The 27,049-nt window shown below is 36.4% G+C and overlaps 1 protein-coding gene across 4 annotated transcripts in view; it reads right to left on the bottom strand.

The window, feature by feature from the left end:
* MACIR (macrophage immunometabolism regulator) overlaps positions 1-27,049 on the bottom strand; it is a 790,687-nt gene that overhangs the window by 302,211 nt on the left and 461,427 nt on the right. For 2 of the 4 annotated variants that reach the window (XR_014838459.1, XR_014838460.1), the window contains one exon: positions 21,747-25,029. The exons of the other annotated variants lie outside the window; for them this stretch is intronic. The gene's annotated coding sequence lies outside the window, so the exon portion shown is untranslated. Of the gene's footprint in view, positions 1-21,746; positions 25,030-27,049 lie in introns of those variants that run through there. 4 annotated transcript variants of the gene reach the window in all.

Below are 27,049 nucleotides of genomic sequence, written 5' to 3'. Positions count from 1 at the left end.
TTTGGGTAGTATGGCCATTTTTACAATATTAATTTTTCCAAGCCAGGAACATGGAATAGCTTTCCATTTCTTTGCATCCTCTTTAATTTCCTTGATCATTGTTTTATAGTTCTCGGCATGTAAGTCCTTCTCCTCCTTGGTCAGGTGTATTCCCAGGCATTTGATTTTTTAGGGTGCAATTGTAAAAGGTATTTTTGTTTTCCTTTTCTAATATTTCATTGTTAGTATATAGAAATATGACTGATTTCTCAATATTAATCTTACATCCTGCTACTTTGCTGAATTCATTGATCAGTTCAAGTAGTTTTGGGGTTGAATCCTTAGGGTTTTCTATATACAGTATCATGTCAACTGCATACAGTGTCAGTTTAACCTCTTCCTATTTGGATGCCTGTTATTTCTTTTGTTTGTCTGAGTGCTGTGGCTAGGACTTCCAGTACTATGTTGAATAACAGTGGTGAGAGTGGGCATCCTTAACTTGTTCCGGATTTTACTGGGAAGGCTTTTAGCTTTTTTTCACTGAGTATTATACTGGCTGTGGGTTTGTCATAAATGGCTTTTATTATGTTAAGGTATGTTCCCTCTATAACTACTTTGGTAAGAGTTTTGATCATGAATGGATGTTCGACATTGTCAAATGCTTTTTCAGCATCTATTGAGATGGTCATGTGGTTTTTGACTTTTCTTTTAATGTGGTGTATGACATTGATTGATTTGCATATGTTGAACCATCCTTGAGAACCTGCGATGAATGCCACTTGGTCGTGGTGTATGGTCTTTTTTATATGTTGTTGGATTCAGTTGGCTAAAGTTTCATTGAGAATTTTTGCTTCTATATTCATCAGAGATGTTGGCCTATAGTTTTCTGATTTTAAAAGATGCCTACACATTGACATTGCCCCCTTTAAAAGGTAGAGGTTTATATTCAATATCTTGTAATAACCTATACCAGAAAATAATCTGAAAATAAATATATAATACCTGAATCACTTTTGAAACTGACACAATATTATAAATCAATGCACTTCAATTTTTAAATAGGTAGAAGCTAACTACCCTGCTCTTAAATATGAACTGGTCTTAGAGACTGACTTCAAACCAATAAAATGAAATTAGCAAATTAACAAATAAATATGGCAGAAATGACAGATTATAACTTCCAAGACCAGGGCATAAGAGGTCTTTCTTTGGGAGTTCCTATTGTGGATCAGCAGGTTAAAAACCCAACTAGTATCCATGAGTATTCGGGTTTGACCCCTGGCCTTGCTCAGTGGGTTAAGGATCCAGTGTTTCCACGAGCTGCGGTGTAGGTTGCAGATGTGCCTCAAACCTGGCATTGCTATGGCTTGGCGTAGGCCAGCAGCTACAGTTCTAATTTGACCACTAGCCTCGGAACTTACATATGCTGCCGGTGGGGCCCTAAAAAGCAAAAAAAAAAAAAAAAAAAGAGGTCTTTCCTCCTCTCTCTCTCTCCCTTCCTTCCCTTTTTCCTTCTACCTCTTCCTCTCCTTCTCCCTCTCCTCATCCTTTTTAAATGCCAACCACCATGTAAGGAGGAAACAACTGAGACAGCTCCGTAGAAAGGTCCGTATGTTAAAGAACTGACACCTCTCCTGCCAGGTTCCAGAAAAACCTTGCCCAGCCTGCAACTCCCCAAGGATGCAAACTCATCAGTCCCAATCAAGCCTTCAGGTGACTATAGACCAAGCCTACATCATAGGCTTGCAATTTGTTGGAAAACCCTTAGCCAGAGCCACCTAGCTAAGTTGCTGCCATGTCTCTGACTAACGGAAACTATGTAGGTCATTGATTTTAGCTGCTAAGTTTGTTATGAAGTAACCTATAATTATTACAATGATATTGTCCACATAACCAGTGTTCGTATAGTATCACAGCAGGTGTCTTCTGTATACATTGGTGTTCCTCATCACACCTTAGTTCCTTCACCTGTAAAATGAAGAAAATAGATATACCTCCCAGAGTAGTTGTACATATTCAATAAGATAATGTACAAATATTTACTAGCGAAGTTCCCAACTGAGTAAGCCATAAATAAAACTTAGCCATAATTACTATTTTTTTTTTTTGTCTTTTGTCTTTTTGCCATTTCTTGGGCCGCTCCCGCGGCATATGGAGGTTCTCAGGCTAGGGGTCTAATCAGAGCTGTAGCTGCCAGCCTACGCCAGAGCCACAGCAATACAGGATCCGAGCCGCGTCTGCCACCTACACCACAGCTCACAGCAACGCCGGAACCTTAACCCACTGAGCAAGGGCAGGGATCGAACCCGCAACCTCATGGTTCCTAGTCGGATTCGTTAACCACTGCGCCACGACGGGAACTCTGTCTTTTGTCTTTTTAGAGCTACACTCATGGCATATGGAAATTCCCACACTAGGAGGCGAATCAGAGCTGTAGCTGCGGGCCTACGCCACTGCCATAGCAACACAAGATTTGAGCTGCAGCTATGACCTACATCATAGCTCATGACAACACTGGATCTTTAACCCACTGAGCAAGGCCACATCCTCATGGATACTGCTTGGGTTTGTTAACCACTGAGAAATGACAGGAACTCCCATAATTACTATTGTTGACATAACATTTCTCTCTTGTCCTTAGAGTTTAAATGGGACAACTGCATCATGGAAGAAAGCAAAGTTGAACTATCTACCTATTAGTCTTGGCTCTGCTTCTTGACTTCACTCCCTTCTTTCATCTCCACAACTCCTGTTTCTCATCTTTACATGAGAGGTGGTAAAAGAATACTAAGTGATTATGACACTTCTATTTCATGTTACTTCTTAAAACTTTTCCAATTTGGCTGCTAAACACTTGGCATATATGTGAAGTGTGGGAGAGAGAAGAACATAGAATAAACTTTGAAGTGTCACAAACCTAAGGTATAGGAGGCTTCAAGGGTAGAAAGAATATAGAAGGTAAATATAAAGCTTTCTATTAAGAGGAGAAGCAAAGATAGTTTACACATTGATGTGTCCCTAAGAAAGTTGTGTGTGCACTAACTATGCCCCTTAATTTGGATCAGATAGACAGGATGGGAAAAAACAATTTCAAAGAGTTGTGGGGAAGTCCAGATTACAGAGGAACTACCTCACTTCCCAGTAGAGCCCAGAGAGATGGAAAGACCTTAGAATTTCCTTGAATACCAGACATGACACAGGAGTACAGGCTGCATGGTGGGTTTAGGACAACTAGCCTCAGGCAATCTTGTAGTTTCTTCTGCCTACCAGGATGATGGAGGAAGAGAAAAAAAATAGAATGGGGACTCAGAAGACCCTAAGAGGCCTATTAGCCAAAATCAAGACATGGCCCAGGAACAGCAATGAGCTGCAACAACAACAAAAAAAAAGCAAAAATCAAGGGCTCAATGAGATAATGTACAGCTCAGAAGATATTAAGCACCAAAGGGCATGCCAATCTCAATACACTGCCTGAACTCTTCAAAGTCCCCTAGAACTCAGACTCACTTCAGGGAGGAGATGAAAACTGCACTGGCTTAGACTTTTTATTACCCAGTTTAAAAAAAAAAAAAAAGAGGCTTGGAATAGGTCAAAATAATAAATATCAAAGTTACATTTCCAGCACACCTGATTTTGTAGACTGCGATTTACACCAATACAGAGTAGATGGCATAAAATGATTTCTAGTCTCCATTTAAACACTTCTATCCTCGCACACATCTCAGAATATATGTGAAGTTGCATTCTTTTGTTAGTTTTTATCCTACCTACTCAAAGTTCAGATTCCCTCAAATTCTCTGAAATTACACAGTCTTCTAAATCACTTCTCCAGTTAAATCCCCTCCTTAACAAGCCTTTTTTTAAAAAAAATGCTGATTTGAAGAGCCTTTTTGCTACTACTGCTACCACCTTGCAGTCATGTTTCTATGAAGTAAAATTCTGATGTGTTATTTGTAGGGTCCAGGAACACCATTTGTATGGAGGGTGGTAGATTATTACAGAAGAACAGAGATGAGTTTTTATATTTTCATTTGTCCACAAGGGACCTAGCATGGTACCAGGCTCTACCACTTACTGTGTAATTTAAGGCAAATTAGTAATCTCTCTGAACATCTGTGATTTCCTCTGTAAAATGAGGGCAATGAACTGGCTCTTGTGACAATCCAACGAGATAATGTATGTAAAAATATCATATGGTGTCCAATTTAGTTATTTAATAAATGGAAGCTATTTCTGAACTAAAGCAAAGGTTTATATTGTCAAATCAGACCCACAAGAATCAGAGATCTCACCTAGAATCAAGAGGCAAAGGTGAAGCAGGGACAGCTCTGGAATATCCCACATGGCTCTACAAGCCCTTCCTTTCTATATCCCACAAACTTTCTGGCCCACAGTCATAGCTGAGATGCCAGAGAGGATGTCTCATAAATCCACAGACTCTATATTCATTTACCTTTGGCAATCCTAAAACAAGGACATCAAACTACTAGCATTCCATAGAAAAGGACTCTCCTCCAAGCAATATTAGGAGAGTTATTAGCATTTTTACAATGATGTTGAAGTTGGTCACCAGCCTCATTTCACACTGGGAGGGAATCAACTAGTCTGGTAGTCTGGTAATTAATTTTAGAAGAAAAATGGATCACAAGCCATTGTTTTACTCCTTTCCATTTTGTACTGTCCTGTTCAACCATTACTGAATCAATATTGAACTAATGGTGAAACCTGAGGTAATCATAAGGTGATCTGTTACTGGGGCCACCAACTCTTCCTCCAAATGAATCCTTTTTCATATCTGAAGTCCTTCTACCTTTCTTTCTCTGAATAAGAAATAATTACTCAGGTTTCTGATTTTTTTCCTCTAAAAATATGTTGAGGAAAATAGTTTTAGCAATCTCAAACACAATGATTTGCCTTCTGAGCTGTTAATGATATATGTTACTGTATATTAATCAATATTCATTCTTTTATTGTGTCATATCTAAATCCAGTTTCATAGTATAAATGCAACAAATATGCTAAGTTATAAAAGTATATAGTTAACTACTTACTTAGGGTGAAAGAGTGAGAGGGGAACCCACGCAAAGAAATTCACAGGTGAGACAATATTTGAAATTTTGTTTTATGCTAATAAAGCATAAAAGATCTAATTTTTAACAAGATTTCCCTTAGAGTAGAGAGACTTGTTCACTTTATTCAGCTCAAGTCTGTTCCTTTTTGTAGTTGGAGTGGCTCTGATGATCCTTTACTGTTCACATAATGACGCCAGAGAAGAGCCTGTCTCTGAAAATGAGCACATTTCCACCCAAGGACTTTTAAAGTACCTTAAAAAAATATGTTCACAAGTACTTTTTAAAAAGTTTTAATGAATTTTCATTAAAGTTTTATTTTCCCTTGGAATAGTCTTTTTTAATAAACTATGCTAATTTCTCTTCCCTAAATGAAGTCACCCAATTATATAGTTAGGTATTTGTCCAAAATACAACAACAAAAATTCCTGGATATAGAACAGTATTATAAATCATCTTAGCTTCTCTTTTGTCTTCAGGCATCAAAAGCACAAATAGGGGAATACTCACTAGTTCACAGACATTTTTTGCAATATATTGTCAAATAATGGGGTAAAGAATATGGTTAAATAGCCATAGGGTTTGCAAATTCAAGCATTCTCCAAACATATTCTCACATGAAAATAGAAGTACCAAAAGAACTCCTCCATATCTGGAACATTTTCTAAACAATTCTGATTTTCATTCATGGTCCTGAATTTCACCCATGTCTTCTTTACTGCTAGTAAAGAAAATTTTAATGCCCCCCCAATCTGGCATTTATTTTTATTCTCTGTACTCCGATTTCATCTCTTCTCTGCTTTCACTTTAAATTATGTCTATCTAAGAATCCAAGGACACACTTTGAATTTCCTTTTTTTTTTTTCTTTAAGAACTGATTCTCAACTATGACAGATAGCTAGGCTGAAACACATTTTCCACATCTGTACAAATGTGTGTGCTCTAAGATAGTGTACGCTTCTCTCGTCTTTAGCAAGGTGTATATTTTTCCTGACTTTCTAGGCTCTGAAACCACTTAGAGATAGGCTATGCAAGTAATTACAGGTAAATGCATCCCAAAGGTTCTTTATCAGTCTTAACTACATGTCATCTATTAAAAGAATAAAAACATATAATAAATCTTAATTGCTTATGCAGATTATCTTTGGCTATGAAACCTAATATAAATTAACTATTTAAAAACATTTGTTTGAAACTGTGCACAATTTGAAAGTGTCTAAGTACAAGGAGTAGAAGCCAGCTATAGTATGAGAACAATGAACAGGAAAACAAGGGTTTTTTTTTTTTTTTGTCTTTTTAGGGCATATGGAAGTTCCCAGGCTGGGGGTCAAATCAAGAGTTGTAGCTATGGATCTACACCACAGCCACAGCAATGCAGGATCCAAGCTCCATGTGCAACCTACACCACAGCTCACAGAAGGCCAGATCCCCAACATAGTGAGCAAGGCCAAGGCCTGAACTGGCCTCCTCATATATAATAGGTTCGTTACCACTGAGTCATGATGGGAACTCCAAAAACAAGAAGTTTTATAGAAAAATCTACAGGAGAAAGAGAGTATTTAGACAAATTTAAAATACCATATACATTATCACTGCGCAAAACTTTAAAAAATCTAACTGTTGACAAGGTGCCTTATTTGGGCCGGCAGTTTTTATTAGACTTTCTATCCTCCCTAGTATAATAGTAGTGTGTCTAATGGTACTTATATCAGTAGAACAAAATACAGCTTAAATATTGATGGGCTAAATTCTGAGTTTGTTCTTAATTTACTTTTCTACATACTGTTTGCTTTTTTTTTTAATTCAATGAATTTTATTATATTTACAATTGTGCAGCCATCATCACAACCTAATTTTAGAACATTTCCAAGCCAAACTCCCAAACTGTCTTCTTTGGTAACCATAAATTTTTTAAAGTCTGTGAGTCTGTTTCAGTTCTGCAAAAAAGATCATTGTATCCTTTTAATTTTAGATTTCCACGTTTAAGTGATAGCATATGCTGTTTGTGTTTCACTGTCTGATTAACTTCACTTAGCATGATAATTTCTAGGTCCATCTATGTTGCTGAAAATGCCATTATTTCATTCATTTTCATGGCTGAGTAATATTCTACTGTATATATGTCCATCTTCTTTATCCACTCCTCTGTCAATGGACATCTAAGTTGCTACTATGTCTTGGTTATTATAAATAGTGCTGCAATGAACACTTCAGTGCATGTATCTTTTCTAATTGGATTTTCTCCCCTTAGATGCCCAGGAGTGGGATTGCTGGATCATATGGTGGCTCTATTTTTAGGTTTTTGAGGAAGCTCCATACTGTTTACATTCCCACCAACACTGTAAAAGAGTTCCCTTTTCTCCACACCTTCTACATCATTTATTGTTTGCAGATATTTTGATGATGGCTATTCTGGCTGGTGTAAAGTGGTACTTCACAGGTGGTATTTTTTTTAATAATTAGTGATGTTGAAAATCTTTTCACGTGCTTTTTGGTTATGTATATGTCTTCTTTGGAGAACTGTCTGTTTAGATCTTCTGCCCATTTTTTAAATTTTTTAATTTTTTTTTTTTTTTTTGGTATTGAGATGAAGGAGGTATTTATATATTCTGGAGATTAATCCCGTGTCAATTGCTTCATTTGCAAGTATTTTCTCCTATTGTGTGAGTTGTCTTTTCATTTTGTTTAGGGCTTCCTTTGCTGTGCAAAACTTTTCAGTTTAAATAGGTTCCATTTGTTTATTTTTGTTTCTATTATCATTACGCTAGGAAGTGAATCTGAGAAGATATTGCTATAGTTTATGTCAGAGAATGTTCAGCCTTGTTTTCCTCTAAGAGTTTCATAGTATCTGGTCTTATATTTAGATCTTTAGTCCATTTTGAGTTTATTTTTGTGTATGGTGTTAAAGAATGTTCTAATTTCTTTAACATGTAGCTGTCCAGTTTTTGCAGCACCACTTTTTTTTTTTTTTTTTGAATGGCATTTGGAAGGTCTATTTATTGTTTCAAACAGAATTGATACTTAGTTACATTTTGAGTATTGTGCAAGCTGGTCCAAAACTTTAAAAATAGAACTTCAAAATAGGAAAATCTGCTCTGCAATAAAATAGCTTAGAGATCTGAGATAGTAGTATTCATGACACTCTGAAGAACTCCATTACAATGAACAGATTTAACAAGCCCTTAAAAAGCACAGCCTTAAATATTGTTTATAGCAATGTAGGCATACCTCTGAGATACTGTCCTAGAGTCAGGACTGTCCTGTCTATGGTTGCACCTCCATCCTCTGCAGTCTTGGTTGTATTTGAGGTCTATCTTGCAGGCATTGACAACATAGATGTTGCTCTGCAGGTTCATGGAGTTCTGCCTCTGAAGACCTAGGCCCTTGTAGGGCTTTTACTGATTTTGTGGTCCTCTGGGATTTAGCAGCACCCTTCATCTGACCCTCAGCTATAGATGCCCAGACTGCAAACTTTGTTCAACTGTGGAATCCCTTTGCATCAAACTAGAGTAACCCTTTAGGCTCATGGAATCTCAACTCGTAACTTTTAAGTTCTACAGTTACAGTCTTGAGAATTTCTCTTATTTCTTCCATCACAAGATAGCTAGTTATCTTTAGCTAGAACCACTTGGCTGACTTTCTACCTAACTGCAGCTGACCTGTTTGATGAAGGGTAACCAGCAAAGTTATTTTCTTCTCAACTTCCAGAGTCACCAGTAAGAGTTACTGAATACTTGGGGGAGTTTCTGTCACCCCACTCTCTAGTTTCAACCCCAAATTTCAGGGAATAGAGCCACTATACTGTCTGTACTCTTTTTGTTCTCCTTTTCCTATCTCTTTCTCCTTTTCTAGTCCAGAAAGATTTTTATTTTTATCACCTTGCTGTTTTGCGGGAAACTACTCCAATGGCATCTTATTTTTTTTCCTCACCCTCTCTATGGCCTAAACCCTCACTCCAGGTTCTCCAGGATTTGACACATGATACTTAAATCCAAGCTTTTGAATTGTTTTCCTCTCCAGCTACTAGTACTTGCAATGCAAAGCCATGGTTTTAAAAGACTTCTGCACTTACAAAGGTCAAATTAATTGTTCAAAGGCCAAAACTGTGATTCTTTGTTCTCTCTGAATCAACTATACCCTGAGGCATAGAGAAAGTCCATCTTTGCTACTTAAATACTGTAGAAAAGTATAACTAAAGAAATTGAAACTTAATTTAATAGCAAAATACCCCACTACAGAAGGAAATCCACAATGGAATAGAAGATAGGTGTGCTGTATTCATCTATGTTTACCTGCTTACCAGCACCACTTATTGAATGAAGGGACTGTCTTCTCCATTGTATATTCTTGCCTCTTTCACCATAGATTAGTTGACCATAGGTGCATGGGTTTATTTATGGGCTTTCTATCTTGTTCCACTGATATATTTCTGTTTTTGTGCCAGTACCATACTGTTGCAATGAATGTAGCTTTTAGTCTGAAGTCAGGGAGCCTGATTACTCCAGCCCTATTTTTCTTTCTTAGCATTGTTTTTTCTATTATGGGTCTTTTATGCTTCCAAACAAACTTTAAAATATTTTGTTCTAGTTCAGTGAAAAATACCATTGGTGATTTTATAGTGATGGCATTGAATCTGTAGATTGCCTTGAGTAGTATAGATATTTTGACAAGATTATTCTTCAAATCCAAAAGCATGGTATATCTTTCCATCGGCTTGTGTCATCTTTGATTTCTTTCATCAGTGTCCTATAGTTTTCAGATTATAGGTCTTTTGTATCTTCAGGAAGGTTTATTTCTAGGGTTTTTTTTTTTTTTGATGCAATGGTAAATGAGATTGTTTCCCTGATTTCTCTTTCTGATCTTACATTTGTAATATGTAGAAATGCAGTTGAATTCTGTGCATTAATTTTGTGTCCTACAACAAATTCTAAAAGTTTTCTGGTAGTGGTTTTAGGATTTTCTAGGTATGGTATCATGTCATCTGCAAACAGTGATAGTTTTACTTCTTTACAATTTGGATTCCTTTTATTTTTCTTCTCTGATTGGCATGGCTAGGACTTCCAAAACTATGTTAAATAGTAGTGGTGAGAGTGGACATCCTTGTCTTGTTCCTGACCTTTGTGGGAATTCTTTCAGTTTTTCACTGTTGAGAAGATGTTAGCTGTGGGTTTGTCATATATGGTCTTTATTATGTTGAGGTAGGTTTCCTCTATGCCCATTTTCTGAAGAGTTTTTAGCAGAAATGGGTATTGGACTTTGTCAAAAGCTTTTTTTGCATCTATTGAGCGAATCATGTGGTTTTTAGTCTTCAGTTTGTTAATGTTTTATATCACACTGATTAATTTGCAGATACGGAAAAATCCTTGAATCCCTGGGATAAATCCCACTTGATCATGGTGTGTGATCCTTTTAATGTATTGCTAGATTTGGTTTGTTAGTATTTTAGTGAGGATTTTTGCATCTATGTTTATCAATGATGTTGACTTCTAATTTTCTTTTCTTGTGGTACCTTTGTCTGGTTTTGATAGCAGGGTGATGGTGACCTCATAGAAAGAATGTGGAATATTCCTTCCTCTGAAAATTTTTGGAATAGTTTCAGAAAGAAAGGTGTTAACTCGTCCCTAAATTTTTCATAGAATTCAACTGTGAAGCCACCTGATCCTGGATTTTTGTTTCTTGGAAGTTTTTTGATCACGGTTTCAATTTTAGTACTTGCGATTGGCCTGTTCATCTTTTCTATTTAGTCCTGGTTTAGTCTTGGAAGATTATACTTTTCTAAGAATTTTTCTTCCCTTCTTTCTAAGTGGCCTGTTTTATTGGCATACAGTTGCTTGTAGCAGTCTCTTAAGATCCTTTATGTTTCTGTGATGTCCATTGGAATATCTTTTTCATTTCTAATTTTACTGACTTGATTCCTCTTTTTTCTTGATGAGTCTGGCTAAGGGTTTATCAATTTTGTTGATCTTTTCAAAGAACCAGCTATGATTTTCTTTGCTCTGATTTTTATGATTTCTTTACTTCTGCTAACTTTGGTTTTGTCTGTTCTTCTTCCTCTAGTTGCTTTAGGTGTAAAGTTAGGTTGTTTGAGACTTTTCTTACTTCCTGAGGTAGGTTGTATTGCTATAAACTTCCCTCTTAGAACTGCTTTTGCTGTATCCCATAGGTTTTCTATTGTTGTGTCTCTGTCATCATTTACTTCAAGGTATTATTTAATTTCCTCTTTCATTTCTTCAGTGATCCATGTTGTTTAGTCTCCACATGTTTGTGTTTTCTGCAGTTTTTTTCCTTGTTGATTTCTAGTCTTTTGGCAGCATGGTTGGAAAGATGCTCGATATGATTTTGATTTTCTTAAATTTACCAAGGCTTTATTTGTGGCCCAGAATGTGATGTATCCTAGAGAATATTCCATGCACACTTGAGAAGAATGTGTACTTTGCTGTTTAGGGATGGAATATTCTATAAATATCTATTAAGTTCATCTGGTCTAATGCATTATTTAAGGCCTATGTTTCCTTGTTGATTATCCATCTGGATGATCGGTCCATTGCTATAAGTCCCCAGCTATTATTGTGTTGTCAATTTCTCCTTTTAAGGCTGTTAGAAGTTGCCTTATATATTGAGGTGATCCCATGTAGGGTGCATATATATTGACAACTGTTGTATCTTCTTCTTAGACTGATCCTCTGATCATTATGTAATGTACTTGTCTCTTATTCTTTATTTTAAGGTCTATTTTGCCTAATATGACTATTGCTACTCCAGCTTACTTTTGATTTCTATTTGCATAGAATATTTCCTTCCATCCTCTCACGTTGTTTGTATGTGTCCCTAGAACTGAAGTGGGTCTCTTGAAGACAGCAAATATATGGGTCCTGTTTCTATATCCATTCAGCCAGTCTATGTCTTGGTTGGTGCATTTAGTCCATTTACATTCCAAGTAATTATTGATATTATGTTCCTATTGCCATTTTGTTGTTTTGGATTTGTTTTTGTTGGTCTTTCCCCCTCCCTTCTCTTATTCTCTTCTCTGTGGTTTGATAACTATCTTTAGTGTTGTGTTTGCATTGCTTTTTCTTATTTGTGTGTATCTACTATAGATTTTTAGTTTGCAGTTACCATGAAGTTTTGATATAGGAGTCTATCTATATAAAAGATTGTTTTAAGTTGTTGGTCTCTTAATTGCAAATGCATCTCCAGTATCCTGCATCTGTACCCTTGTCTTATGATTTTTGGTTTTGGTAGCTTATTTGTGTCTGGATGACTTCCTACCTTTACTATGTGTATACCTTTATCCGTGACCCTTGTCATTTGCGGTATTTTTGTTTCTAGTTATGATCTTTTCTTTTCCCCCTAGAGACATCTCCTTAGTATTTGTTGTCTCAGCCTTTCTTAGCTTTTGCTTGTCTGTAAAGCTTTCAAGTTCTCCTTCAAATCTGAATGAGCTCCTTGCTGGGTAGTATAATCTTGGTTGGAGGTTTTTTCCCTTTCATCACTTTAAGTATATTGTGCCACTTCTTTCTAGCCTGCAGGCTTGCCCCTGAAAATCAGCTGATACCATTACCAGGGTTCCCTTGTATGTTATTTGTTTCTTTTCCCTAGCTGCTTTCAATTTTTTCTCTTTGTCTTTAATTTTGGTCAATCTGATTAATATGCGTCTCAGAGTTTTTTCGCTTGGGTTTATTTTATATGGTATTTGTTGTGCCCCCTGGATTTGAATGAGTGATTCCTTTCCCATGTTGGAGAAGTTTCTAGATATTATATCTTCAAATCTTTTCTCTGGTCCTCTCTCTCTCTCTCTCTCCTCCTTCTGGCACCCCTATATACAGAGGTTGGTGTGTTTAAAGATGTCCCAGAGTTCTTTTAGACTACCTTTATTTGTTTTCAATCTTTTTTCTCTTTTCTGTTCCAGGTTAGTGATTTCCACCATCTGCCTTCTACCACACTTATTCGTTCTTCTGCTTCCTATATTCTGCTGTTAGCTCCTTCTACTGAACTTTTCATTTCAGTTATTGTACTTTGTATCTCTGCTTGCTTAACCTTTAAATCTTCTATTTCTTTGTTCAATGTTTCTTGTAATTTATCAGTCTTTCCCTCCAGCTTATTTCCAAGATCTTTCCTCTCATTAGTTTAAAGTCTTTTTCATGGAGGATGGTAATCTCCAGATCACTTAGCTATTTTCTGGGGTTTTTTTCCTTGTTACTTTTTCTGAGTCACAATTCTCTGACTTTTCATTTTGTATAGATTTTTTGTTTTGTCTCCTTTTTGTAGGCATTAGGGTTGTAGCCTCTCTTGCTTCTGATGTACACTCCCTTGAGGCTGAAGTTGGTATGGGGTCTTGCTGTAGGCTTCCTGATGGAAGGGACTGGTGCCAGCCCACTGGTAAGTGGAGCTGATTCTTATTCTTCTGGTGGGTAGGGCTTTGTCTTTGGGTGTGATTAGAGACAGCTGGGTGCCAAGGAGTCTCTAGGTAACCTATTTCCTGATGGGGCTATGTTCCCACCCTGTTTGCTGTTTGGCCTGGGGCTTCTCAGCCTTGATGGATGGGGCCAGATGTTTCCAAAATGGCCACCTCCAGGGTGTTCACACTGATTATTCCTGAGACATTTGCCTCTAATGTCCTTACCCCACAATGAGCCACAGTTACCCTATTTTCCCAGGAAATCCTCCAAGATCCACAGGCAGGTCTGACCCAGAGTCCTATGGAGTCTCTGCTTTTCCCTGGAACCTAGTGCACATGAAAGCCTGTGCATACCTTTCAAGCATGGAGTCTCCATTTCTCCCAGTCTTGTGCAGCTCCTGTGAACAAACACCACTGGCCCTCAATGCCAAATACTCCAGGGGATCCTCCTCCCAGTGCCAGACCCCCAGGTGTGGGAACCTGACATGGGGCTCAGAATTCTCATCCCTTTAGGTGAGATTCTGCAATATAGTTACTTCCCAGTCTATGGGCTGCCCACCTGACAGGTATGGTTACTTACATCGCACAATCACCCCTTCTACCATCTCAATGTGGTCTCCTACTGTCTTTTCATGTAGGATATCTTTATTGGTAGTTTTGAGTCTATTTCGTTAATGGTTATTAAGAAGTTGGCTGTAATTTTGTTGCTTTCATGATAAGCTGAACTCCAGTCCTTCTACTCCACCATCTTAATCCATCTCCTCCACACACTGTTTAATTACAGGTCAGGCAAATTTCTTCCCAAATCTAGATTGAGGGCCTTTTAGCCTGTAAAAATGTATTAAATAAATGAATGCATTAAATGTTTCATATAGTTCACTTTTACTGGACAATTTAAACTACAGATAAGGCACTATTTTTATTATTTGTTCGTGTATATTTTTCTTCTTTGCTACTCAACTGTTAATTTTTAAACATGCACTTATTATGGTAACATACTGAAAACATTTCCAAAAAGTGAGTTTTGACAAGAGATTTGGAAAAGAACAGGTGGTCTTCTTGCTAGATTACACGTGAAAAGAATAAGAAGGGACAAAGTCCGAGTCAAGGGAACTAGGAGGCAGGTATGAGAGACAGAATAGCAGCAAAAAGTTCGCTGGAAGGAAATGGATAGATATGGGAATAAAAAAAGGAAGCAGGCAACAAGAGAAAGCAGTCAGTATAAGGGAGTCCCTGCTGGGAGACATCTGCAGAAAACAGCTGTAGACACTTCTCTATGACCGGCAGGAAGGAGGATCCCTGCCACAGACACACACAAAAAGGCTTAACTATCTGTGGTATTTGGTTGAAGGGTATACACAATGCTCAGTACACCAGCCCCTAATTACTCTATGACAACCTCAGCTCCACCCTCCCAGTGGAAAACATATGCCAAAGTATTTTGTATTGATTGAAACATAATGAAATTCTTTGATTCATCTCTTTTCCCACAATAAGCCTGCGTTATTTCACCCTCGTTTGTCTGAGAAAAAAAGGATAAAATTTCTTTCAAAAGGGAGATAGGAAATGGCTCTGATTCACTTATAAGAAACTGTTTTGCTTTGCTTTCATACCTGAGGTTAGAAAAATTCTGCTAACACTGCCCTGTCACACTGGCATTGAATGGAACAGTAGGTATGAAAAAGTACTAGCAGCTGGAATGGTACACTATCTAAAGAGTTAGCATTGATGATGGCATCAGTTACCTGGAAGACTGAACAAGTCATTAGAAGATCAAATGTGAAAAGGATAGTCCTCCCCACCTTGTCCCCCTTGAACATCTTATCCTCCTGGTGCTATACATTATCCCATTTACAGATCATTCAGTGCTAATGTAGCAGAGAGCAAATGTGGGGAAGTCTGAGACAGAGAGAGAAATCTTGCAAATGAAAAAAAAAAAAAATTTTTTCCTGACAAGCGGAGTTCAGTTTTGAAAAAGAAAAATATGGCATATATATCTCTGTACATATTACTACCTCTGGACCATTCAAGTCATTCAATCAGATAAAATTGCCCCTCACAGAGTGAGCACATTTTGTGGGTCAATCACAAGCATGTCTGTGGATGGGTTGCTTTGTAGAGCCAGGGTCTCCAGGTCAATGATGAGCCAGATACTGCCAATGGTGCCACTACTGGGTTACTGCTTCTAAGAGCTGGTGCTTTTGAAGTGAGGCCAGCTCAAAGAAACAAGCAACCACAGAAAATATAATGAAGCCCATAAGAGGCCTGGCAGAAATTGCACATACACAATTGTCTGATTGTTAAGCTTTATATCCAGTTTCAGAAGTCTGCATTATCTTGACAGTGACTTGCTGGGCTGTGCTGGAAAGTCACTAAACTTTCTATCCTACTCAGTTTTTCAATCTATGAAATAACCCAATAAAAGCAATTTGATATAGAATAGTGTTCCATATAAACAGGTGTCCTTGAAACCATTCACTTTATTTAAGAGATCAAATAGATTAGCTGCCTATTGACAGCTTCACATGCTAACACAGAAAGTATCTATAAAGGACAATAGTCAATTGCCTAGGGCATTCAGAAAAACAAAATTTACAGTTAGTTGGAATTTGAGGAAGTCTCTTCTTTTCCCTTGCTCAGGCCCTCAAATTATGAGTCAATGATTCTAAGCAAAAGAATCAAATATTAGCAAAAGAATCAAATTTCCCTTCCAATATATGAGTATGAAGTGAATCCACTGTGACTAAGAATTAAGTCAAGAATTGATGCCGATAGAGAAGAAAAATTAAAATGTTGCCCCATAGGCAATTCAACCATATACTTCCTCCACTCAAACCACTTTGGGTTCAACACGTAAGTATCTTGGAAATATAAGAAAAAAAGAAAAATTGAAAGAAAAGAAAAGGAGAAAGGAGAAATAAGCTCAAGAAGAAAGGGTGGAAAAGGGAATAAAAATATTTTGAATAGTTATAGTTTATGGAACACAAATATTCATTCTCATTCCTCCCTGTCTCTCTAATTAGGTCACATTTCTTACCTCAAAATACTATATTCATAAGAACAATAACTATTATTATTTCTTATGAACATTGCCCCATTTGAACCACCATCTTCTCACTCCAACATAACATTTATGAAGCATCATGCAGACACTGTAGATGATTCATAAATGTTATCTGATTATAAGTCTAATCATTTGAATGCTGCAATTACTCTTGGAAAGAACTATCAATTTTTCTTACTTTAGTTTTATATAATTCAACAATAGAGATTGAGAGAAGTACAGCTCTTGGATCATACAGAAACATAACAATTTTTATCTCTTCATGCATGAAATTTAAAAAATCTTATTCAAAACTTATACTTACATACAAATAATTTTATACAATGAAATTTCACTTGCAAATAGATTTATACAACTTATGTAAGTTCTATCACCTTTATCGGTAGGTAAATTTCATCAAAACAGACTTAAACTGTAATTTACCTTCAACTGCCAATAATTGCTGATTGATAAAGAGATAGATATTTTAGAGCAAGTCTGTTAAAATAGTTCATCTCTTACCATTGCTGATTTTATAGTCCTGTTTTTAGTCTTTTTTATTTGCTTTTGTTAATATGAACCATCTGTGCCTTTCATTCTGTGTTTTTAAATAAGCTGCCTAATTGTAGGATTTAAAATTTTTACATTTTACCCTCAAGCCTGCTGTTGATCATTTTTGTCAAAATTGAATGCCTGCTCTTTAAAAGGTCACTTCTAAGGTTTAAACCTGTTGGTTTATGTTATTACAGCAAATCTCACACCAGAATGTTTGGTGTTGTACAATAACAACCATCCACTGCTGTGTGGAATGAATGCCTAAATCAAAAGCCACTATTTCTTCTTAGCTGTAAAGATGAACTTTTAAATATATACACATTTTGTGGTTTGCTTTTTCACATTTTTCAAACATCTAGCAAGTAATATTCCAAAGAAAGCAATCCCATTTTAGGCAATTTTTTGAAACATAATATTGCTACATGGCAAGACAATGATAAATTTCACAAATATACACAATAAATTACTTCCCTAGTCATAATTTTTTCTTGGCCTCATAGATTTAAATAACTAAATTATCCTTTATTTTACTTAATGCAAGATAGTTCTATATTACTTAGTGGAAAGAGAATATATATGCTTTCAAAAGAGAAATGAAGACAGTCTAAATTATAAACATATTACCAAAAAATGCATATGTGAGTACAAAAAAATTTTTTGTTTTACCAAGAATAAGGACTAGTTGTAATAAACCTGTACTAAATTTGACCACTGCCAGTGGTAAAAGGTTGTCAGGAGGAACTACTGTGTTGTCTAATTTAGACTTAACCATTCATGAAACACATGGCACTGTCTTTTTCGTGATAATTGCAGAGTTAACAGGGGTCCCAAAAATGAATACTGGAATTATCTTCTGATATCAGTAACCATGTCCTAATGGGATCAAGTGCTACAGCATTCAAGCAATGAAGAAGTCCAATAGCTCTCAATATTATTACCAAAAGAGTCTCTAATTTTGGAAACTAATAAAAATACTAACACTAATGATGTTAGAAACAAGTAACTAGTATATTTTTCTACATATTGTAAGAAAACTGAATACATATTTAAGGATCCTGAAAGACAACCATCTCAAGATGAAAGTCAGGTATATTTCGGTCACTATAGTTTTTTTTTAGTATATTCTCTAAAGAGAGTGAAACTAAAAAATAATTCAACTATTTGTTTCATTTTTGATACTCTAGAAATTACCGATAAAAGTGTGTTGTTCTCTTTAATTATCTTGGACAGTTAAAATGTAAACAGTGCTCTAAATATTGATAAAGCCTTAATTACCTTTAGAACTAGTTTATAAGAACAGAGCTCTTAGAGTTTACTAAATTCATGGTGTTCCATAAACAACCTTCTCATTTTTGTTAGAGATGTAATGGCAACATTATGAATTTGAAAGCCAGACAAATCTGATATTAAAATCTAAGTCCACTATGCATTGTCTTACCTAGGTCACATTACTTAACTACATGGCACCTCTATTTCATAGTCTGCACATAAAAGGTAATAAAATTGACCTTGAAGACTTTTGTCCAGGTAAAATTTATGTACAAGGTGCTATTTGCAAGCAGCATCTTGTATACAATTGCTGCTTAAGAAATATTCATAAGCAACATTACTACACTAACATAAAATGCAACAGTTGAATCACTTCTGAGTTTAATTCTAGGGATTATTTTAATAACATTGCTAGTGATAAAGCTAATACTAGTGGCAAGGAAAAGTTTTATTTTTTATCACTATCATCAAAGAAATTTTACTTTATTTTATAATTTCCTTGGATTCTCTCTACTCCAATTTCAGCTTTATCCATTTACAATTAAACACCATCCTTTTGCTATAACACAATAATTAATGAGGGGGATGTGGCAAGAAAAGTAAACTAATATGACTCGATACCAACAAAAGCCTGCCCTCCTAAAAGAAAATCCAGCTACAACTTAAACCAAATACCTTCAGCAAATCAGCATATTTGGAAACTGTGGCATGTGAATATACTTCAAAAATTAACCTTTTTTAGTTTTCTGAGGAATCTCCATATGGTTTTCCACAGCAGTTGCATCAATTTACATTCCCACCAACAGTGTAATAAGGTTCTTTTTTCTCCACACCCTCTCCAGTATTTATCATTTGTAGACTTTTTGATGATGTCCATTTTGGCTGGTGTAAGGTGGTACTTGACAGTGGTTATGATTTGCATTTCTCTAATAATTAGTGTTGTTGAACATCGTTTCAAGTGTTTTTTGGCCATCTGTATGTCTTCTTTGGAGAATTGTCTGTTTAGATCTTCTGCCCATTTTTTGATGGGGTCTTTTTTTTTTTTTTTGGTGTTGAGCTGCAGAAGGTGTTTATAAATTTTGGAGATTAATCCCTTGCCAGTCGCTTCATTTGCAAATATTTTCTCCCATTCTGTGGGTTGTCTTTTCGTTTTGTTTAGGGTTTCCTTTGCTGTGCAGAAACGTTTAAGTTTAATTAAGTCCCATTTGTTTATTTTTGTTTTTATCACCATTACTCTAAGATATGGATCTGAGAAGATGTTGCTGTCGTTTATGTCAGAGAGTGTTTGGCTTATGTTTTCCTCTAAGAGTTTTAAAGTGTCTGGTCTTATATTTGGGTCTTTAATCCACTTTGAGTTCATTTTTGCGTATGGTGTTAGGGAGTGTTCTAATTTCATTCTTTCACATGTGGCTGTCCAGTTTGCCCAGCACCACTTATCGAGGGGATTGTCTTTTCTCCATTGTCATAGATTAGTGGGCTGTAGTTGCGTGGGTTTAATTCTAGGCTCTCTACCCTGTACCACTGATCTATATTTCTGTCTTTGCGCCAGTATCATACAGTTTTGAGGTCTACAGCTTTGAACTATAGTCTGAAATCAGGGAGCCTGATTCCTCCAGCTGCATTTTTCTTTTTCAGGTTATCTTCGGCTATTCTGGGTATTTTGTGCTTCCAAATAAACTTTAGGATATTTTGTTCTAGTTCTGTTAAACATGTCCTTGGTACTTTGATAGGGATTGCACTGAATCTGTAGATTGCCTTGGGTAGTATACTCGTTTTGATAATACTGATTCTTCCAATCCAAGAGCAGTATATGTCTTTCCATCGTGTTTGTATCATCTTTGATTTATTTCAATAGCATCTTATAGTTTTCAGAGTATAGGTCTTTGTCTCTTTAGGTAGGTTTATTCCTAAGTATTTTATTCTTATTGATGTGATGGTAAATGGGATTGTTACCCTAATTTCTCTTTTTTATCTTTCATTGTTAGTATATAGAAATGCAGTCAATTTCTGTACATTAATTTTGGATCCTACAACTTTGCCAAATTCATTGATGAGCTCTAACAGTTTTCTGGTAGTGTCTTTAGGATTTTCTATGTATAGCACCACGTCATCTGAAAATACTGATAGTTTTACTTTTTCCTTTCCAATTTGGATTCCGTTTATTTCTTTTACTTCTCTGATTGCCATGCCTAGGACTTTCACAACTATGTTGAATGGTAGCAATGAGAGGGGATATCCTTGTCTTGTTCCCGATCTCAGTGGGAATTCTTTCAGTTTTCAACACTGTGAATGATGTTAGCTGTGGATTTGTCATATATGGCCTTTATTATGTTGAGATAAGTTCCCTCTGAGCCCACTTTCTGAAGGATTTGTATAAGAAATGGGTGTTGGATTTTTCCAAAGGCTTTTTCTGCATCTATTGAGAGGATCATATGGTTTTCATTCTTCAGTTTGTTAATGTGGTGTATCACACTGATTGATTTGTGGATATTGAAGAATCTTTGCATCCCTGGGATAAATCCCACTTGATCATAATGCACAATCCTTTTAAATGTATTGTTGGATTTGGCTTGCTAGTATTTTGTTGAGGATTTTTGCATCACCAATGTTGTGCATTTATCCAGAGAAAAATATGACTCAAAAAGATATACATACTCTGATGTTCACTGCAGCACTATATACAACATCCAAGACATGGAAACAACCTAAATGCCCATTAACAGAGGAGTGGATAAAGATGTGGTACATATACACAATGGAATATTACTCAGCCATTAAAAGGAAAGAAATAACAGCATTTGCAGCAACATGGATAGACCTAGAAATTATCACGCTAAGTGAAGTTAGTCAAACAGTGAGACACCATCATCATATGCTATCCTTACATGTGGAATCTAAAAAAAGGACATAATGAACTTTTTTGCCTAACAGATACTGATTCACAGACTTTGAAAAATTTATGGTTTCCAAAGGAGACAGGTTGAGGGGTGGAGGGATGGGCTGGGGGTTTGGGTCGGAAATGCTATAAAATTGGGTCATGATGATCACTGTGCAACTATAAATGTAATAAAATTCATAGAGTAATTTAAAAAATAAATTAAAAAATTAACCTTTTAACTCTTTATTCATATTACTAAATGACTCCCAACAAACACTATAATCATGAATTTTACTTTCAAAGACATGGTAAAAGTAAAAAATAAAGTGAATATAAGATATAACCTTGTATTCAGATTTAATAGTGCTTCTCTACTTTTACACATTAAAAAAACTCTCATAAATTTATCCTGCTTTATTTAGTGAAAACATATAGCTCCTCTTCCAAAAGTAAGATTAAAAAAAAGAAAGTTTTGCTATTAGGATCTAATAGATAAAAGACCACTCTGTGAACAACTTAGTATTATTGGCATGTAAGAACTGTGTCAGTCAGTAATTCTCACAGACACTTTTTATTTTTAAGGAACAGAGAGTTCCAACTCTGGCCCAACAGGTTAAGGATCCAGCATTGGTGCAAGATGCAGAGTAGATCACAGATGTGGCTCAGATCTGGTGTTGCCATGGCTGTAGCATAGGGCTCAGCTGCAAGCTCAGATTCAACCCCTAGCCTGGGAACTTCAATATGCCACTGGTGAGGCCCTAAAGAGAAAAAAAATAAAATGAAGGAACAGAAAGCACTATATATTAACAGTAATAATTTCATATGAGCTTATGGCAATTTAAATGTCTGAAACATAAATGCAGATATAAACTCTTTACCTAAATATAATTATCAAAAATGGGGGTGGGATCAAGATGGCAGAGGAGTAATATGTGATGCTCACCTTCTCTGACAAACACATCATAAAAACCATCTACATGTAGAAAGATTCACACAAAAAATCTACTCAAAGCTGGCAGAAGGCCTTAAACCTTCAAAAACGGAAAGAAACCCTCCACATAACTGGGTACAACAAAAGGGGAAAAAAAAGAGAGAGATGGAAAAAGAAAAGGAATCAGAATGGGACCAGAAATCCTGAGAGAGAGCTGTGAAAGAGGAAAGGAACCCACACCCTGAGAAGCCAACTGACAGGGAGAACAGCCAAGATGGAGGGACCTCAAAGCCTCAGAGAAGAGTGCAGCAGCTAGACTGAGGAGGGCAAAGCAGAGAGAGAGAGCTGCAGAAAACATCAATACTACCACCCTGGAAACCACAGCCTGAGATGTTCAGGCAGGGGCTGGGTGCTAATATGACTCAGGCTCTGGTGGTCAGTTCCAGGGAGAGGACTAGGGTTGGCTGGGTGGAGAAAAAACTAAGGGGCTAGGGAGTGGTGGACCATGGACTGGGAAGTGGAATGTCAGAGCTGAGAGAACCTAGGAGGAGACCTGGATCCACAGAATCAAGGCACGACAGATAAGGAGGTCCAGAGGAGGACGGGCAGACCACCATAAGGATATTTTTATGTGGGTACATAAAGGATATTTTTATGTGGGGATATCTGCACATGTGTGGGCTCCTCTTACACAGGGTCTGGCAGTGGGGCAGCCAGGTGTCTCTTGTGAGGGTTAAGGGCAACAGGACAGTGTCTTGCACAGGCTACAGGTGGCAGGGCGCCTCTTGTGTGGGTTACAGGTGGCAGGGGTAAACCACCACAGCCATCTCAGACTCCAGAGGTGGGCACAGCCCACCACCACTAGGGGGACCATGAACAGGAACCACCTGTGGCCCCAAACACCTTAGGGGTCAGTGCAGAGGAGGGCACTGCAACCGACCACCCCCCACTATTGCTCTCACTAACCTGGGAATGCATATGCCCTGCTGTTGCCACTGCCAAAGGCTCTGGACACTACCTATAGGGCCACTGCCACTTCCAAGGACCCTGCTACCAGGAGCAGCCTGTGCCATCTTCCCACAGGTCCTCACCCCTGTTAAGGGCCAGCAAACTGGCACTGGGCATTAGACCTGTCCAAGCCTCCATCTCCCTGGAAGTACATGGAGGCCACATACTAGCATGTGTATAACAGCTTACATATACTGAAGAAAGAGAGAGCAAGCATCCAAACCAACAGCAGTGCTCATACAAAAAAAAAAAAAAAAATTAAGCCCTCATAAAATACCCAGGGGCGCTCTCACAAGTAAATAGCCCTCCATGACTATTATAGATAGTTGTGTACCTTAAACACACAGAATAAGAAAAATAAAAACAAAATGAATAGGCTCAGGAACCATTCCTAGTTAAAAGAATAGAATTCTCCTGAAGAAAAAAACAATGAAACAGACCTCTGCAGTCTAACAGACACTGAGTTCAAAAAGGATACAGTGAAAATAATGAAGGAATTAAGAGAAAATATGAAGGAATTAAGAACATATATGAACAGTAATGCAAATTACTTTAGAAAGGAACTATATAAGGAGAAGCCAAGAAATATTAGAAAAATCATTTGCAGAGACACAAGCTCAGTTAAAGGCACTGAAGAGCAGAATGAATAATGCAAAGTAATGAATAAGTGAATTGGAAGACAGAATAATGGAAATCACCTATTCAGGACAGCAGACATAAAACAAAAACAAACAAACAAACAAACAAACAAACACCATGAAAGTAATATAAGAGATGTATGAGATAATAAAAAGGGGGCAAAACTACACATAATAGGGATTCCGAAAAGAAAAGAAAAAGAAAAGCAAATTGAAAATATATTTGAAGAAATGATAGCTGAAAACTTTCCAAATATAAAGGAAACAGCTATCAAGATACAGGAATGGAGGGCACCAAACAAGCTGAACCCAAACAGCCCCACACCAAGACATATAAAAATTGCAAAAATTAAAGATAAGGAGAGGATTCTAAAGGCAATAAGAGAAAAACAAAGACAATTATGAGGAAACACCCGTAAGGCTATCAGCTGATTTCTCTATGGAAACACTACAGGCCAGAAGATAGTGGCAAGATATATTCAAAGTTCTAAAAGGAAAAAAAAAAATGCAGCCTAAAGTACTCTACCCAGAAAGAATGTCACTCAAAATAGAAGGAGAAATATTTTGCCTATGTTCTCTTCTAGGAGTTTGATGGTGTCTTGCCTTGCATTAAGTTTTAAGTCATTTGAGTTTATTTTTGTGCATGGTGTGAGGGTGGGTTCCAGGTTCATTGATTTACATGCAGCCGTCCAGTTTTCCCAGCAACACTTACTGAAAAGACTGTCTTTTTCCCATTCTATATTCTTGCCTCCTTTGTCAAAAATTAATTGACCAAAGGTGTCTGGATTTATTTCTGGGTTCTCTTTTCTGTTCCATTTGTCTATATGTCTGTTTTGGTACCAGTACCACACTGTCTTGATGACTGTGGCTTTGTAATATTGCATGAAGTCTGGTAGAGTTATGCCTCCTGCTTGGTTTTTGTTCCTCAGGATTGCTTTGGCAATTCTGGGTCTTTTGTGGTTCCATATAAATTTATTATTTCTTCTAGTTCTGTGAAAAATGTCATGGGTAATTTGATAGGGATTGCATTGAATCTGTAGATTGCTTTAGGTAGTATGCTTTAGGTAGTATGACCATTTTTATAATATTAATTTTTCCAAGCCAGGAGTATGGAGTATCTTTCCATTTCTTCGAATCTTCTTTAATTTCCTTGATTGATGTTTTATAGTTTTCAGCGTATAAGTCTTTCACCTCCTTGATAAGGTTTATTCCCAGGTATTTGATTTTTGTGGGTGCAGTTTTAAAAGACACTGAAAAATAGCTATAATGGAAAAATAAAAATCATTATAAAATAAAAAGTTGGAAAAAAATAGAAGGAGAAATAAAGAATTTCTCCAACACACAAAACCTAAAGGGTTGCAGCAATACTAAACCAATTTTAAAAATAATCCTAAAGGTCTCTTCTAAATAGGAAATAAGTAAGAAGATACATGATGGAGCTAATTGCAATTAGAAAGTAATCATCTATATAAGCCAGTACACAGATCTGAAAGGAAAAAAAAAAGTAAAAATGATGATAAACATAAGGAGTAGCAAAAGGATAAACATGAAGATGTTAAAAAAGAACATCAAAATCATACAATGTGTGGAAGGAAAGTAAGAAAACATAGACTCTTTTTTTTTTAAGAATGTGTTTGAGCCTATATGACTATCAGGCTAAAGCAAGCAGATATAGGAAGGGGTTAACACACTTGAAAAACAGGGCAACCACAAATCAAAACCAAATAATACATTCACAAAAACTAAAAAGAATAGTCCACAAGCATAAAATAAAAGGAAAACATTCAATCATCCAAAAAAGAAAGAAAGAAATTAGGAAATAAGAAAGAAAGAAAGAAAGAAAGAAAGGAGGGAAGGAGGGAAGAAAGGAGGGAGGGAGGGAGGGAAGAAAGGAGGGAGGGAGGGAGGGAAGAAAGGAAGGACAAATATAGAATTAAATGGAAAACAAGGTTGAAAATGGCAATAAATACATACTTATCAATAATGACCTTAAATGTCAATGGACAGAATGCTCCAATAAAAAGACATAGAGTGGCAAACTGAATTAAAAAACAAGACCTTTTCAATAAGCTGCCCACAAGAGATTCACCTTAGGGCAAAGGACAAATATAAACTGAAAGTAAGGGAATGGCAAAAGTTACTTCATGCAAATGGAAAAGGCAGGAAAGTAGGAGCTGCAATACCCCTATCGGTCAGAATAGACTTTAAAACAAAGGCCATAAAGAAAGACAAAGAAGGATACTATTTAACAATAAAAGGATAGATTCAAGAAGAGGATATTACTCTCATCAATATCTATCCCTATAATTCAGGAGCACCTAAATAGATACAACAAATACTAACAGACATAAAAGGAGAAATTGATGGGAATACAATAATAGTATAAGATTTTAATAACCTACTCACATCAATGCACAGATGCTCTAGACAGAAAATCAATAAGGCAACAGATACCCTAAATGATACAATAGAAAAGTTAGTCTTAATTGATATTTTCAGGACATTACATCCAAAAAAATCAGAATACACATTCTTTTCAAGTGCACATGAAACATTCTCAAGGACTGACCACATACTGTGGCACAAAACTAACAACGAATTTAATTTATTTCAAGCATCTTCTCTGAGCATAATGGCATGAAATTAAAAATCAACCACAGGAAATAAAATGAGAAAAAAACTGACTACATGGAGACTAAACAACATGCTACTAAAAAAAACAATGGGTCCAGAAGAAATCAAAAGTGAAATTAAAAAATACCTAGAGACAAACAGTAATGAAGACACAACCATTCAAAATCTACGGGATGCCGCAAAAGCAGTTCTTAAACGGAGGTTCATAGAAATACAGGTCTTCCTTAGAAAAGAAGAAAAACGGCAAATCAACAACCTAACCTACCAACTAAAAGAATTAGAAAAAGAAGAACAAACAAAACCTACATCAGCAGAAGGAAGGAAATCATAAAGATCAGAGAGGAAAGCAACAAAAATAGAGATTCAAAAAAAAAAAAAAAAAGAAAGAAAAGAAAAAAATCAATCAAACCGAGAGCTGCTTCTGTGAAAGGATAAACAAAATTGACAAGCCTCTGGCCAGACTCACCAAGAGAAAAAAAACTCAAATAAATAAAATAAGAAATGAAAAAAGATAAACATCAATGAATACTGCAAAAATACCCAAAAAACCACTAGAGAATATTATAAACAATTATAGGCCAACAAATCTGACAATCTAGCAGAAACTGACAACTTTCTAGAGACATACAATCTGCAAAAACTGAATC

This window comes from Sus scrofa, chromosome 2 (assembly GCF_054392235.1).
Source record: "Sus scrofa isolate SSC_HxYL_T2T_F1_AM1 chromosome 2, Sscrofa_HxYL_maternal_Yorkshire_Landrace_v2.0, whole genome shotgun sequence".
Lineage (NCBI taxonomy): Eukaryota > Metazoa > Chordata > Mammalia > Artiodactyla > Suidae > Sus > Sus scrofa.
Note: the sequence above shows the minus strand (reverse complement) of the source record. Positions and strands in the feature narration are given on the sequence as shown.